General features: G+C 42.4%; 1 protein-coding gene across 2 annotated transcripts in view; it reads left to right on the plus strand.

Annotated features, from left to right (window-relative positions):
- Positions 1-17,473, plus strand: part of PTPRA (protein tyrosine phosphatase receptor type A) — a 111,220-nt gene that overhangs the window by 34,657 nt on the left and 59,090 nt on the right. The window lies entirely within an intron of this gene.

Raw genomic sequence — 17,473 nt, forward strand, 5'->3', positions numbered from 1 at the left:
AATAAAACCAGAACTGTTAGGGGTTTGTCAGCCACGTCAATGGCCTCACAAACTAAAGCTAAAACTAAGTTCTTTGTAATCAGTTTTGTCACCAAGTTAAAATATAAGCTTTTTAAAATTATTATTACTAAAAATATACTTATTCTTTAAAATGATCATCAGTCAGAATCAAAGAGCTTTTGTTTTTTTGAATCAAAAATTATCGGAAAGGCAAATCTGATTTATGCAGAGGAAAGTCAGATCTTCCATGCATTGGTTCATTCTCAAATGGCCACAACAGCCAGAGCTGAGTCGATCTGAAGCCAGGAGCTGGGAGTTTCTTCCAGATCTCCCACCTGGGTGCAGGGTCCCAAGTCTTTTTGGCCATCCTCTGCTGCTTTCCTAGGCCACAAGCAGGGAGCTGGATGGGAAATGGTGCCCACGTGACATCTCAGCACTTGCTAGGGAAGGATTAGCTAACTGAGCCATTGCACAAGGCCCTGATACACTCTTTGTTGGTTAAGCTAGAGCTTCTGTAACATGGCACAGATGATCTCCAACCTCTAGGTAGAAATGCAAACCTGCACTATAGCCTAGGAGACTAATTGAAATTGAACATACAACTGAATCCTATAACCCAGGAGTTCTATCTACTCCTAGGTATTTACTGTTGAAAATGAAAACTTTTATCTGCACAAAGACATGCAAATGAATTGTATGTAGCTTTACTTATGATAGCCAAGAAAAAATACTCAAAACCTAGCGAATAAGAGATGAACTCTGATGTATTCATAGAATGGAATTGTATTCAGCAGTAAAAAGGAACAACTAATATTTGTTTTTTTTTTTTCTTTTTGGAACAACTAATATTTAAAACGTACATTAGTGAAAGAAACTAAACATACAAAAATAATGTGGGACCTGGTGTGATAGCCCAGTGGCTAACTTGTCTTGTACACACTAGGATCCCGTTTGAGTGCCGGTATGTGTCCCAGCTGCTCTACTTCCCATCCATCTGCTTGTGGCCTGGGAAAGCAATGGAGGACGGCCCAAAGCCTTAGGAGCCTGCATCAATGTGGGAGATCCAGAAGAGGCTCCTGGCTCTTGGTTTCGCATCAGCTCAGCCCTGCTTGTTCATTGCAGCCACTTGGGGAATGAACCAGCAAACAGAAGATCTTTCTGTGTCCCTTTCTCTCTGGAAATCTGCCTCTACAGTAAAAATGTATACATCTTTTAAAATTAAAATTTTTTTTCTAAGCAGATGTGGTTACTGGGACAAACTAGAGTTTGATGGTAGATCAGTAGTTGTTCTGGCAAGAGTTGGGGGTTGTGATGGAGGGAGGCATTCTAGGACCTCGACAGCACTGAAACATTTTTTTGTGTGTGAATATGAACATACATACTTTTTTCTCTCTCTTCCTATCTCTTTCTCCTTGTGGTAACATATACCTAACATAAAACTTATTGTCCTGGTGCCAACATTTGCAGGTAAAGCTGCCTGCACTGCTGACATCCCAAATGTACTAGTTTGTGTCTTGGTTGCTCCATTTCCCATCTAGTTCTGTGCTAGTGACCTTGCAAAGCAAGAGAAGATGGGGGTACGGCATGATGGTTCAACTGGATAATTCTCCACTTCTAAATGCTGGGATCTGATATGGGCACCGGTTCATGTTCTGGCTGCTTCACTTCCCATCCAGCTTCCTACTTGTGGTTTGGGAAAGCAGTAAGAGACGGCTCAAAAGCCTTGGGACCCTGCACCCCTGTGGCAGACCTGGAAACGGCTCCTGACTCCTGGCTGCTGGCTTTAGATCTGCTCAGCTCTGGACGTTGGGGCCACTTGGGGAGTGAGCCAGCAAATGGAAAATTTTTTTCCTTGTGTTTCTCTCTTTCTCTGTAGATCTGCCTTTCCAATATAGATAATAAATCTTAAACACAAATCGGGAAGTATTGTGTTGTTTTGGAAGAGGTTGTGTAAAACTGGCATTTTTTGATCTAGATATTTAGTAGAATTTAGTAGAATTTGCTAGTGAAGCAATCTGGACCTGATGGTTTATTTCTTAGGAGTTAAATATTTCTTTAAAATTTATAGGAGTTTTGGTAGTTGTGACTTTCAAGAGTTATTCCAGTTGGCTGCATTCTTGGATTTTTGTATGTGAAATTATTCATAATACTCCCTTTTCTTACTAATGTCTGTGGTATCTGTAATGACATCTTTTTTAAAAAAAGTTTCAAAGGTTAATTTTATCAGCCAAAATATGATCTGTTTTGATCAGTGTTCTGTGGACACTTGAACAGCTCATCCCATCTGCTTTTGGGTGGAATGTGGCAATGTCAGTTGGTTAATGGCTGATGTCCAGGTTTTTGTAGTTTTGCTGATTTTCTCTGCAGTGGTTCTGTGAGTTTTGAACAAATTATTGAACTGCCAACAGTAATTATTGATTAGCCTGTTCCCCTTTAAGTTGTGTCAACTTCTGCTTCTTATGTTTTGAAGCTCTGTTCTTTCATGCATGCACATGTGGAATGTCTAGGTTTGGTGAGTTGACCCTTTCATCATTATGTATCATCCCTCCTCATCCTTGGTAGTTTTCCTTGCCCTGAAGACTGTTTTATCGGTTATTAATTTATTCTTTTCAGCACAGCTTTCTGTAAGTTAGTATTTGCATGGCATTTATATATATTCATGTTTTGAAAATGCATAGGCTTTAAAAAGCAGTTACAGATTTGAGGTAATGTATGGGAAATGTATGGGAAAATACAGGGTTCCCCTCTGAATCCTAATTTCCTCTGTGATTTGCAACTTCTGTTAGTGTGATGGGCATGATTGAAATACTTCCTTTGTTAGCCCTAGCAGGTGTGGGCCATTTTACAGCCAGCACACTCACTTGATCTGGCCCTGCCAAGGCAGCCACAGGTAAGATTAGAAAATCAGTCAATCTGTAACAGGCTACATTTTCAGTTGATAGGTTTTGTTTGCTTGTTTTTAACGATTTATTTATTTTTGTTGGAAAGTTGGATTTACAGAGAGAAGAGACAGAGAAAAAGATCTTCCATCGGCTCGTTCACTCCCTAAGTGGCCACAATGGCTGGAGGTGAGCCAATCCGAAGCTAAGAATCAGAAGCTTCTTCCAGGTCTCCCACAGGGGTGCAGGGCCCAAGAACTTAGGCCATCCTCTACTGCTTTCCCAGGCCACAAGCAGGGAGCTAAAGGGAAGTGGAGCAGCCAGGGCATGAACCAGCACCCATATGGAATCCCAGCAGTTGCAAGACAAGGATTTCAGCCACTAGGCCACTGTGCCGGGCCCTGGAAATTTTTTAAAATATATATAACTAAAACTAACCAGTGCTGTATGGGCACCAGTTTAAATCCTGGCTACTGCACTTGCAACCCAGCTCCCTGATAATGCACCTGGGCCAAGTTGATAATTTTGTGTGGCTTGTGAATGATGTTACAGATATCCACATAACCCTTAGCAAAAAAAAATGTTAACCACCCCTGGGCAAGACAAGGCTTTTCTTAGTTCTTTTTTGCCTGTGCTCATTGGTGTGTTGAGTTGTGGGTCACTCCAGAACTCAGACTAGAACGGATTAGGAGTTATTCCAAGCAAAACAGAGAACAAGGAACTTCTGCTGGATTGTCCTTGTATCCCGATCCACCTTCCCTCTTAGCCAGTCTACTTTTCTCTGACTTAAAAATCTTATTAATTGCTTTAAGATTTTTGTCCATAGTTTTGGTTATAACTAGTGGGAAGAGTTAAGGTAAGATGTTTAATCAATTTTATTCTGAACTATAAAATCCATTTGAACTTTTAGGTTTTTTGTTTGTTTATTTGTTTGTTTGTTTGTTTTTTGAGAGACACAGTGAGACAGATTCCATCTGCTGGCTCACTCCCTGAAGGTCTGCAACTGCCGAGGTTGGGCCAGGCTGAAGCTGGGAGCCGGGAGCTCCATCCAAGTCGCCCACATGGGTGGCAGAGACCCAACTACTTGAGCCATCACCCGCTGCCTTGCAGGAAACTGGTTCAAGGACAGAGTTGGTGCTTGAACCCTTGCACCACTTCCATTGTAGTGTTAAATTTTGAATTTCATACTTAGTTTCACTCTTTTTTTTTTTTTAACCTAGGTGTTTTTTTCTGAGGACACAGTCATTTCATTTCCGCATAAAGGCATGGCGGGGAGATAGGAGGGTGTGTTTCCTGATAACTATCTCAAATTTTCTTATCCTCTTAGCTGAAACTTCTAGAAACAGAGACTGGCTTGTTGCCCATGGCCAGATTCCTGCCTGTTTTGATTTGGCAGACGGGCTCAGAAAGGTTTTTCTACTTTTCAGTTGTAAAAAAATTCAAAAAGTATAGTTCATGAAAATATATGAAATACAAATGTGTGACTTGAGATGTCAGTGTTCATAAATAAAGTTTTGCTGGAACAAGGCTGTACTCATTTATTTATGTAATTTTAATGGATTCTTTCATGGTGCAGCAACAAAAGTTGAGTAGTTGGCACCATCGCCTGTGGTAGGCAATTAGCAAATCATAGTGGTGGCAGCCAGCACGCTCTTCTTATCCTCCTTAATTGACAGTAATTTCGCTTTTTGGTATGTTACTGGCCATTATTTCAAAATAGATTTTCCTCAGTGAAAAAACTCTTTAGTTTCTGGTTTCTAAGTATTCCTGAGCTCTTTCCCTCACAGACCTGGTTCCTTTTCTGTGTCCACTGATTGGTGCCATGGCACCTGCTAGGCAAGTCAGAGGCCCAGGAAGATACAGCATCTGGTACTTCTGTCTCTCTCATCCCAAGAGTAAATCCACTATAAAGTCCAGTTTGTCTGCTGTTGGCTTTTCCCGCACTCCTCTTTATCCTCTACATCTCGGCTCGGAAGTGAGTATATCAGGGAGACGCCCACTGTTCCCTGATGAGGTCACATTTTCTTGTATTGAGAGTTCTGTACTGTTCTGTCCCCTGTCATGATTTCTGTGAGGTGATTGGCATCAGTTTTTTTTTGCTACTAGGCTTGTACGCTCCATGAAGGCAGGGTTTTAATTGGTTATTTTCTTTCAAAGCTTCTCAAATAATAAATGCTCAGTAAATTTATTTTCCTGGTTATCACATTTTTTTAAAGATTTATTTTTATTGGAAAGTCAAATATATAGAGAGGAAGATCTATCTGTTGATTTACTCCCCAAGCGGCCACAATGGCCAGAATTGAGCCGATCTGAAGCCAGGAGTCAGGAGCTTGTTCTGGGTCTCCCACATGGGTACATGGTCCCAAGGTTTTGGGCCGTCCTCGACTGCTTTCTCAGGCCACAAGCAGGGAAGTGGGGCTGCTGGGATTAGAACTGGTGCCCATATGGGATCTTGTAGAGTGCTACCCTGCCAACCCCAACACTTTTTTAAAAAATGTTTATCTATTTTTATTTGAAGGCAGATTTACTAAGAGAGAAGAGATAGACAGAAGGTATTCCACCCACTGATTCACCCGCCAAATAGCCTCAACAGCTAGAGCTTAGCTGATCTGAAGCCAGGAGTTTCCTTTGGGTCTCCCATGTAGATGCAGGATCTCAAAAGCTTGGACCATCCTCTGATGCTTTCCCAGGCAGCAGAGAGCTGGGTCAGACATGGAGCAGCCAGAATAGAACTGGTGCCCAATATGGGATGCTGGTGCCACAGAATGGAGGATTAGGTGGCACGTTTTTTAGGTTTTCTACCATTGCTTGGGTTAATGTGGCTCTTTAGATTTTGAATTTTTATAGAAAGCTTATTTATTTGAAAGGCAGAGCTAGAGGAAGAGATAGAGAGTAAGAGAGGTCTTCATCTTGTTGCACATTCCTCAAATTATCGCAACAGCCAGGGCTTGCCAGGATAAAGCCAGGAACCAGGAGCTTCATGCGGGTCATTCACATGTGTGGCAGGGGCCCAGACACTCAGCCGTCTGCTGCTGATTTTCCCAGGCGTTAGGAAGCTGGATCAGAAGTGGAGCAGCCAGGGCATGAGTCGGTGTCCTGCGGAATGCAGGCATTGCAGGCAGCATCTTAACTTGATACTCCACAGTCCTGGATGAAATTTGTTTTTAAAGATTTATTTTTATTTTTATTGAAAGTCAGAGTTAGGGAAAAACAGGGAGAGAGGCCTTCCATCCACTAGTTTATTTCCAAGTAACCACAATAGCCAGAGCTGGGCTGATTTTAAGCCGGGAGCAGTGCATGTCTCCCGTGTAAATACAGGGGCCTAAGGCATTAGGCCATTCTTCACTGTTTTCCCAGGCTTATTAACAAGGAGCTAGGTTGGAAGTGGAGCAGCTGGGATTTGAACCACTGCCCTTATGGGATGCCAGTACTGCAGGTGGAGGATTAGGTTGCCACACCCCTGAACTGACCTCAGATTTTAGATTATTTTTGTGAGGACTTTTATTAATATGTTTTCTTAATAGACAATATATTTCTCAGTAGACCTTACCTGATCATATTATATAATGTAAACATGATGCGTTTTTTGGCTAAGATTTTAAGATTTTACAGTTAATGAAATATATTCTTGATCTGTTTGTATTTGATTTGAAAAGCAGAGAGACAGGAATAGATACAAATCTTTCAGCTGCCGACTTATTCCCCATATGTCTGCAACAGCAGAGACCGCCAGGCTGAAGCCAGCAGGTAGAACTCAGGCAGTATGTCACAGTCTGCGTCTCCTGCATGGATAACAGAGACCTGAGTGCTTGAGCCATGACCTGCTGCCTCCTGAGGTTAGCATCAGTGGGAAGCTAGATGGGGAGATGAAGCTGGGCATGACACGTAGGCACTCTTGACACAAGATTAAGGCGTCCCAAGCAACATCTTAGCCATAACACCAAATGCCCATACCCTTCATCAGATTTTGACATCAGCATTATGCTAGTGTTTTTATAGTTTATTTTATTTTCAACTTTTTTGTCTTTATGGTTAAAATGTGTTTCAACAACCTATAGTTGGAATTTTTCTTTAGTGGTTACCTCTAAAGTTATATAGCCTAAATTTATCACATTAATATAATTAGTATATTCAAACATGGGTGCATATTAGACAATTTAAGTATGTTAGAACATTTTAACTTGATTTATGCATCCTGCATTTGTTATATATTTAATACATTTTAAGTTTCATAGGGTACTGTTACTTTTGTTTTATATGATTGATATTTATTTACATCTGTCTACATATTACCATTTCTACTTTTCGTAGCCCTTTCTGAATCTTTCTGGGATTATTTTTCTACCTTAAGAAAGTTCTTATAATCTCTTAGTGCAGGTTTGATAGTAGTGGATTTTGTTTAATGCTTTTGGTCTGCAAGTTTTAAAAATTGCACCTTGAGAGTTCTTTTTTGAGAATCTATGTACTGGTTCACTCCAGTGTTGTAGTGGCCAGACCTGGGCCAGACTGAAGCTGAGAGCCAGGAATTCAATCTGGGTCCTTGCCTTGGGTGGTAGGGACCGGGACCCAGGTACTTGACCATCGCCTGCTGCCTCTCCAGGCTCACACTTCAGGGAGCTAGAAGCACTAACAGAACAAAGACCTGTACGCAGGCACTCCAGTATGAAAATATAGGCATCCCAAGTGAGATAACCATGAAAATGTGGGCATCCCAATTGTGGTAACCATGTAAGATGCCAGCACTGCTCTCTTTCTCTCTCTTTCTCTCTCTTTTTTTTTTAATGATGTTAACCTAGTTGATCAGGTTGGTAAGGGTTGAGGTTTAGGGGAAAGTAGGTGAGACCATTATTTCCAAATTTTCTTTTTCTTCCTCCTTTATCTGGGGAAAGAGGGAGACAAGTGGAGAAGCCACGCCCAGCCTCCCAACAGCCCCACTACCCAAGAATGGTGAATAGCTACCCATATCAATCCAGGGTCCCCGATGTGGAACATGCTCCGAGGGTTCTGCCTAAGTGGTTTCGATAGTTCTAAATTGTTGTCGATCTCGGTGATCCAACGATGAGGAAATTCTTCCAAGGTCCATTGGCTGACATAGTTCCCCTTAGAGTCTCCATTCACCCAGATATTTGTTGTCGTCACTTGGCTGGGAGAGTTGACCAATTTGTTCTGCCCTTCTTTCTTTGCTGTGGTACCACATGTCTTCTGCATACCCCAATGGGCTGCCAAATCTTCCATATGCTTCTGAGCATGCCATCCACTGCTCTGTCTTCTCCACTGAGGAGGCCCAGTTTTGATACGTGCACTCTAGGGTCAGTACACTGATCCTACAATTCTCTCTGTGGTTGGAGTTCTGAGTCTAGCAGTTCACCTGGGGCGGGGGACAGGGAGTATCCTCAAAGAAACCTTGTTTGAGGTGATCCCAGACTTGACTCTTGTGTGTGCTTGCCAGTATGGGGTCTGGCTCAGTCTGTCACCCACATCAGTCTACACAATCCAGCCTACACAATCCAGCCTGTAATTGCTGGATCAGTTCTGTCCCCAGGTCCATTTTTTATGCAAACCAATACATGCTGTGGCCTAGACCCACCCAGCCCACTACATACTTGGCCCTTATGTATACCAGCAGGAGCTGCAGCCTAGTCGGAGCAACCCCCCATTTAACTCCCACCAGGCCCACCACCAGCCCTGGTTCCTGTGCTTGCCAGTATGTGCAGTAGACTGGTCCAGTCTGTCCCACATCCCATTCAGCTCTTGTATACATCAATGGGCTTGGAGCCTAGTTCATCCCAACCGACCTCACTATGCGGCCCACACTCATGCTGGCATCAAGCACCATCTTAATCACCACACCAAATGTTATCCCTCACTTAACTTTAGTTTTTTTGTTTTTTCATGTACTTATTTGTAAGGCAGAATGACAGAGCTAGAGGAAGAGACAGTGATAGTAAGATTTTCTTCCAGTAGTTCACTCCCCAAGTTCCCACAACAGCCTGAGCTAGCCAGGCCAGAGTCAGGAGTCCACAATTCCATCTGGCTTTCCCACTTGGGTAGCAGTCTAGTTGGTATACAAAATTAATCATTCCCAAGTCCAACCCACAGTTCTTTAAACCATACTTAATCTCCAAAAAGATTGATAGAATGATAGAACTGTCCCGTGCATAGCAGAAATGCTATGTAGAAGAAAATGCAGTCTTTGAATGAGGTTTATGCTTCTTGATATCCTACAATTGGATACTGTGCCATAAAGTTAATAATGATTAAGTGTTATAATCACCTGTTATGTCTAATTGTTTTTCCTTGAAGAAATTAATTTTGTCTCCATTATTTTCTTTATTGCCAAGAAAGCATCCCCAGATTGGTGGTTTAGAGCAAGAAACCTTCTCATTGGCTGGTGATCCCATAAATCATCATTGTCTGTTTGGTTATCTGGTTCATCTGCTAATCTTGACCAGAGTCGTTCTTGCAGCTATAGTCAGCTAGTGGTTCATCTAGAGCTGAGATTGTATGTCTGCAGTTAAGTGTTACCCCTTAAAGAGGGGAGTCAAGACTTTTCATGTGATGTTAGCCATGATCTTTTTATCTAGGAGTCAAACTCCATGTAGGTTGAATCATTTTACCGTGTTCTCCATATATTTTTTACCCCATGTTTTGTATTTTTGTATGCTTTAGCAACTTTCTACTTATTCTAAATATTTCTTTTTAACCTATATTCCAGTTCACTAGTTCTCTCTTCAGCTATATTTATCTGCTTTTAAGTCCATCTGTTGAGATCTTTATTTTAATTATTATACTTTATCAGTTTCAGAATATAATTTTTTATTAAAGATTCATTAATTTGAAAGAATTGCAGGGGTGGGACAGGGGGAGAGATAGAAAAATATTCTTGATCTGCTGGTTCATTCCCAAACGGCTGCAGCAGCCAGAGCTAAGCTGATGGAGAGCCAGGAGCTTCTTCTGAGTCTCCCACGAGGGTACAGGGGCCCAAGGACTTGAGTCTTCTCTCTACTACTTTCCCAGGGCATAAGCAGGAAACTGGATCAGAAGTGAAGCAGCCGATACAGGAACTGTACCTGTATAGGATGCCAGCACTACAGGCAGAAGATTATTTTGCATGGCCTCTAGATCCAAGATTTCTGTTTGATCTTTTCTTTGGATCTGTCATTCCATGTTTTGTTGTTGCTGTTGTTGTTGTTGTTGTTGTTGTTGTTGTTGTTTAAGATTTATTTCTTTCTGGACCTGGCATGGTAGCTTACTGTTGCAGTCACTGGAGGAGTGAATCATTGGATGGAAGATCTCCTCTCTGTCTCTCTTCTTCTCTGTATATCTGACTTTGCAATAAAAATAAATCTTGAAAAAATAGGACTGGAATAAATTTTTGTTTCATTTATTCTTTTTATCTGAGAGGCAGATTGATAGAGAATCCTCCATGTGCTGGTTCACTCCCCAAATGGCTTCAATAGCCAGAGTTAAGCCGATCCAAAGCCAGGAACCTAGAGCTTCTTCTGGGTCTCCCACATGGGAGCAGAGGCCCAAAGACCTAAGCCATCCTCCATTGCTTCCCAGTCTGTAGGCAGGGGGCTGGATCGGAAGTGGAGCAACTGGGACTCAAAACTCCCATCAGCACTACAGGTGGAGGATTAGCACACTAAGCCACTGTATCAGATCCCATTACATAATTTTAATTGCACTGTTTTTTTAACTAGAATGTGTGATCTTGTGACATTTTTCTTCTACAGATTCTCATGTTGTCTCTGTAAGAAGTAGACACTGTATTTTTGTTTTCACATTTTTGAGAGAGAGCAAAAGAAAAATAAACCTGACTTTTGCTAGTTCACTTTCCAAATGCCACCCACAGAGAAAGCTGGTCCAGCCCAAAGCCAGGAGCCTTGCACTCCTGGTTCTCCCACCTGGGTAACAGGGACCCAGGTATCTGAGTCATCTGCTACTCTCTAGGGTGTGCATTCGCAAGAAACTGGATTGAAGGTGGAGTCGTGGGGACTCAGGGCAAGCATTCCAGTGTAAAATGTGGCATCTTAAACCACTGTGCCAGACACCTGGTGGTAAACACCATAGTGTTTTAATGTTTAATACCTAAGACGAGATAATTTTCTAAAGATAATTTGTCACTAGGGATCATTTTATCCAGTTCAGAATTGGAATACTTCGGGCCCGGTGCGGTGGTGCAAGTGGTTAAGGTCCTCACCTTGCACGCCCGGGATCCCATATGGGTGCCGGTTCTATCCTGGCAGCCCCACTTCCCTTCCAGCTCCCTGCCGGTGGCCCCGGAAAGCAGTCGAGGACGGCCCAAAGCTTTGGGACCCTGCACCCGTGTGGGAGACCCGGAAGAGGCTCCTGGCTTCAGATTGGCATAGCATCGGCCGTTGCGCTCACTTAGGGAGTGAATCATCGGACGGAAGATCTTCCTCTCTGTCTCTCCTCTCTGTATATCCGCCTTTCCAATTAAAAAGTAATAAAAATAAATCTTTAAAAAAAAAAGAATTGGAATACTTCCCAGCAGTGACATAATCTGTACAGTAGCAGGTCAGTTCAGCCCAGACCTATTACCCTAATACTTGTGCGGCACTTTGCTAGAAACTGTGCGACCCTATGAACAGAGCAGATGTGGCTTTTGCCCATGTGGAGTACAGTTTTGAGTATAACTGGAGGATAAATACATACAATAAATGAAGTTCAGTGAGAGCAGTGAGTAAGAGGACGTGAGAGTGGTTCTGCTATAACTGACTGGAGCAGTTTTCAGTTATAACTTGACGGATGAGAATCAGAAGCAACTGCCAGTATGAAGAGTGGATGATGACCACTAGAAATATAAGGGATATTGGAGGGAATAAGATTTACAATTATGTTAATGAGTTCTTGGGCATAATCAACGCCTCCTGTGTTTTTCCCCCATTTCTTTTCAGAAAAAATAGTGGATTTGGATTTTAGTTACTTTAGGCTCTAAAGCAAGGTCTGTGGTCTTAGACTAATAAACTGATTCTTCATTCAGAAGAAGAAAGGTGAAGGAATGTGGAAATGGGATGGGAACGAGGCAAAGCACATGAGGAAAGATGCTCTGTTGAAAATCTTCTCATTAGTGTTTGCACATCTCAGTGCCTGTAGAAGGCGTTCTGGAAGTGCCTGTGGATTCAGCAGAATGAGAACAGGCCAGATAAGTTTTTAATGAAAGAAGAGAAAATTTTCTTTCTCCTGTTGAAAGGAAAGGTAGTAAATGAATCAAAGTGAAGAAAGATACTCATTGGCCTCCTGGATGGAAATAGCGCATTGACTAAGCCTAACTGTTGGCAGCAGAGAGAGGGAGCTGAGAAAACACTTTAGAACAGCAGATTCCAGAGGGCAGGAACTGCTGCCCACCCCTGGCCTGAAGCGGGGAGCTTAGTGGATCAATGAGCACATCAGTAGTTTCCTTCTCTGCAGGCACCTGCACTATCATTACCTGCAGGTCAGGCTTACATCTGTTTGCTTTATATGGAAGACAGTAAAAAACTGTTCCTTTCCTAATATTAGCTCAGCCCTCTGGTCTTACTGATGGATTACGGAACTTAAATTCTCTCAGAACATGTTACACTGAGGAATACGAGAAGGATGATTGGAACTCAGGAGTTATACTTACTATATCTTCATTTTCCAACTATTAAGGTTTTCTTTTTCTGGAAAGACTAATCTGGAATGAGAATGAATTCTCATCAGTAAAAACTTTTAAGTAGGTCATCTGACTTTGCTTTTGTGCTCCACATTCACCCTGGCTATAAAAGGGCCATTCATGAGTTTTCTGGGCTGTCATCATTGCCAGATTCTCCACAGGCATTGTGAAAGAGTTGAGCTGCCTGCCCTCCCCCAGCCTGGTTCATGGATGCTTTCGTAGAGTACACACTGGACTATGTTTAGCTCAGCAATAATCTGCAAACACTGAATGCGTGAACAGACCTCCTTCCAGAGAAGAGCTCTCAGCATTGGTTAGTGTCCAAGCCGTACAAGTCAGTTTCTGCCAGTATAGAATAGATATAGTGACTGATTTTTGCCAAATTATTAGACCAATGTTTAAGGCATGTTTATATTAAAAAATAATTGTACATGAAATTTGTAGATGATTTCTGCCATTTCTCCTTGGATGCGAGGTCAAAGAATGCTTCAAATAAGATAGGTCCTCTTTTTAAAGCAAGTTAGTGGACACTGAAATAGCTTTTTCCCATTTTGACTGTTTTGACTGTAGGACTAGAGGAATAAAACAAGCCTGAAGTTTTGGAAGGACAAGCTGCATGGGTTGTACTTAATTGGTCAGGGAGGGCGTGGGGGGGGGGTTGTAAAGGTTTTCTGCTTTACTCCTTAGGAAAGTGGGTCCCACTGATATCTTCCGTCTCAAGGCATCTGAAACTCTCTGGGGTAGCTGTGTTCACTGATATTTTTCAAGGATTGCAGCCCATTAGCTGTATGGGGTTCCAAACACTTCTAAACAAATTGGTCTCTTAGGGCTTTTCAGGTTGCCTGCCAGGTATGACTTGTTCTCCATATGACTTGTTCTCTGACACCTTCCTGGGTTAGCCACTTAAATCCTTTGTTTTATCTTCTTTGCTGTCTGCCTTCCTTTCCTTCAGTGCTAAGTTCTGTGATTCAGCAATACAACTTTTCATTTAAGTGAGGACTTTAGCTACTAGGCTGCAATGTAGGGGGTGGGGAGGTCCTATTTTTTTCCCCAGATTTTATTTTTGTTTGAAAGGTGGAATTAGAGAGGAGAGACTGAGCGAGAGATAGTCCATGTACTAGTTCATTCCCCAAGTGACCGCAATGACTATATCTGAGTCAATCCAAAGCCAGAAGCCAAGAACTTCCTCCAGGACTCCAATGAAGTTGCAGGGGTCCAAGGACCTGAGCCGTCCTCTCCTACCGTCATAGGTCATAAGCAGGGAGCTGGATTGGAAGCAGAGCAGCTGGGATACAAACCAGCAACCACATGGGATGCTGGCGCCAAAGGCAGAATCTTAGCCTACTCTGCCAGTTGCACCAGGCCTGCAAATGTTAACTTATGATTAACACGACTTTCAAGGGGGTTTTGTGTTGTTTGCTTGTTTTTTATTTTTTAATTCCTCCTGAGTTAATTTTAAGTTCTCTTTTGCTGGAAATTTATCTGAAGTTTTCACGTTTGCTTGTCTACGGCTGTTGAAGTTTTGCATATTTAAAGTATAAAATCTACTATTTGCTGTGTGTATAGAAGTGAAATTAGCACCACAGTTAACAAAGTGTGAATAGATCCATCATTCTTCAGTTTTGTGCCCTTTGGTAATCTCTGCTTGCCTTTGCCTACTCCTCTATCCCCAATCACTGATCTGTTTTCTTATAGGTTAGATTTGCATTTCCTAGAGCTTTATACAAGGGGAATCCTGTAGTATTAAACATGTTTTTGATGCTTTGACAGGGCTAACCAGTTCCTAAAAGGTAACTCATTTAGTAGGGGCCTTTGAAATGCAGACCACCCAATCCATAGCTCATTTCCCAGCTGTCTCCCTGATCAGATTCTCAGGGACCTTTCACATCCTGGATCACTGCCATCTGCTCCACCTGCCATGTTTACCTTCAGACCAACTACTATGCAACTAGGGATAGTGCTATGCTCCTGAACCCACTGCATTTGTTTAAACTAGACAGTTCTGGATTTGCTCACCCTACCTCATCATTCCTTCTCTTGAAACCACAATTATACCCTCTATCCATGTTTTTGCTCTGTTCGCTCTGCCTTGTTACCAATCCTGGTGTCTTCTCATCTGGTTTCTGTGTGGCATGCCACCCACTTTCCTCTTGGGAACTGTGAGTGAATGTCTTTCCAGTAGCAACCACCTCCTAAACTGTTAACCTCACTATAGATAATTAATAATAAAGTCTATGTTAGCATCCCATATGAGTACCCATTCTAGCTTCAGCTACTCTACCTCAGATGCAGCTCCCTGCCACCTCTGGGAGAGCTGGATGGAATTCTGGCTTCTGGCTTCAGCCTAAACCATTTCTGGCCATTGCAGTCCTTTGGGGAATGAGCCAACCAATAGGTTGATCAGTCTGTCTGTCTCATCTTGCCTTTTGAACACAAATGATCTTGAAAAAAATTTCATTAATTTGAAAGAGAAAGTGCACACTACCATCCAGCAGTTCACTCCCAAATGCCCACAAGGCCAGATCGGGCCAGCTGAAGCAGGAAAACAAAGAACGCAGTCCAAATCTTCCATGTGGGTGGCAGAGACCCAGCCACTTAAGCTGCCAGCTGCTGCCAGGATGTGCACTAGCTGGCAACTGGGATCCAGAGCCGGAAGCAGGTACTCAGTTCAGGACACCAGTATGGGATACAGGCCTATTAACTAATGCCTAAGCCAAACATTTAGACCAAAACCCGTGTTTTAAACAAAACCAAAGAAAGGAAACAAAAGTTTTTAAAAAGCAAAAAGGAAGCAAAGAAAGTAAAAATATACAAATAGTCTCTTGCTTCTTTAACTTAGCATAATTATTTTGAGATACATTCCTGTTGTTGGCCATAACAGTGCATTCTCTGAGTAGTATTCTATTATATGGATAAACTGAAATAGATTTATCTGTTTATTCATTCATTGATGTATATTTGGTCACTTTTAGTTTTGGGATATTACAAATAAGACTTCTGCAAACCTCAGTCTAAGTTTTTATACTTAATACATTTCCTGTTCTTATGAGTAGTTATACAGAGTGGCTGGTCATTTGGTAAGAATATATTGAAAAATGGTTGTTGTAACTAATGCCACTCTTAACTTTGGGGTACGAATATTTGTTCAAATCCTGCTTTCAGTTCTTTGAGTATATTTATTTTCTTTCCTTTTTTAAAAGATATATTTTATTTTTATTGCAAAGTCAGATGTATAGAGAGGAGGAGAGACAGAGAGGGAGATCTTCCATCCAATGATTGACTTCCTAAGCCAGGAACCAGGAACTTCTTCCAGGTCTCCCACACAGGTGCTGTCCTCAAGGCTTTGGGCCATCCTCAACTGCTTTCCCAGGCCACAAGCAGGGCGCTGGATGGGAAGTGGGGCTGCCAGGATTAGAAACAGCGCCCTTATGGGATCCTGGTGCGTTCAAGGCGAGAATTTAAGCCAGTAGGACACAGCGCCAGACCTCAAGTATATTTCCGAAAGTAGAATTTTGAGTCAGATACTAATTCTGTATTTAAGGTTTTAAGGAATTGCTATACTAGTTTCCATAACAGCTATACCATTTCACATTCCCACCAGCAGTACACAGGATTCCAATTTTTTTGTCTTCTTATTTATGAATTTATTTGAGATAGTAAGAGAGAGAGAACTTTCATCTGCCGGTTTGCTTCCCAAATGCCCACAGTGGCTAGGACTGTGCTGAGCTGGGAGCCTGGAACTTAATTTAGGTCTCGCATAAGCAGGAACCTAATCCTTAGCTGTTCATTCATGGAAGTGAGCTGTTCTTCAAAGCCACTGAGCCTACCAGCATAAGGGTGCTGGTCTCTTTGTTTTGAACTTTTCCTATATTGCCCTGCCTTTCTCAAAGGAAGACATCCCTGGAAAGCTAATGTCTGGGCCTTCAGAAGCTTCCTCACTGGCAGCCGTTCTATATGGACTGCTCCTTTTCCACTCACCAGCACCCACCTATTTCTGTCTCCTGTGCTTGTCAGATGTCTCCTGCCTGGCCTGCTCAGAGCTGCTTTTGTCTCCTACAGCTGTCCTCTTGGCTTCTTGGCCTTCTGCCTGACTCCCTTGGCAGCTGCTCTGTCATTGGCTGTCTGCCGTTCTGCCCTGCCTCCCCAGGTGCAGCATTACTGTGGTGCTGTGCATTCTCCACTGAATCGGCAGGCATTGCACCAGGTGCCCCAGACTAGTCACCCCTGAGCTGTTAGCCTTGTTGTTCACTGAAATCAGACACCTAGGCCTTCCTCGCCTCTGGCTTCTCCTTAAGTCATTGGTTCTCATCCTGTGAAATTTCTTCTCCATATCCTCTGTGTATCCCTGCTCTGCTATAAGTACTAGACTCCTTTTGAGGCTTAAGTCACCGTCTTTATCTCAAACCCAGCAACTGATCTCCTACTCTAGTAGTTAGTGCTTCTAAAATCCCGAAGTGTTCTGGTAAGCCATCTTGTATTCATCCTTCCTGTGTTGTCACTTGCCCCATTCTTGCATGCCTGCCTTTTCACATTGAATGTGTAGATGCTTACTCAATTCTTGCTTGATATTGAGCTATTTGTGGTTCCTGAGTCCAAACTTCTATAAGCAAGTCCACTTGCTTTAACTGTTCTTTATCCTTCCAAGTGGAGCTCAAGCATCACCTCCCCTGGAAATTCCTTGTCACCCTTTCGCTAACTCACTAACATTCATTGGATCATGTTTCTTATGGCAAATGGAGACTCAGGACCTGATTGAATAGTTCATTTGTAGCTCACTACTGCCTGCTGAACTCCTTGATGAGCTTTGGAAATTTGAAAGCCCTGAGACTGAATACCAGTAGTTACGTATTAGACATATGGCCTTGAGCAAATTCCTTTTTAACCTGGGTAATGTGTATCTTCATCTCTAGAATGGAAAAACAGTATTTTTGTA

The sequence above is a fragment of the Ochotona curzoniae genome, unplaced genomic scaffold (assembly GCF_017591425.1).
Source record: "Ochotona curzoniae isolate NIBS_2020 unplaced genomic scaffold, NIBS_Ocur_1.0 contig_3520, whole genome shotgun sequence".
Classification (NCBI taxonomy): Eukaryota; Metazoa; Chordata; class Mammalia; order Lagomorpha; family Ochotonidae; genus Ochotona; species Ochotona curzoniae.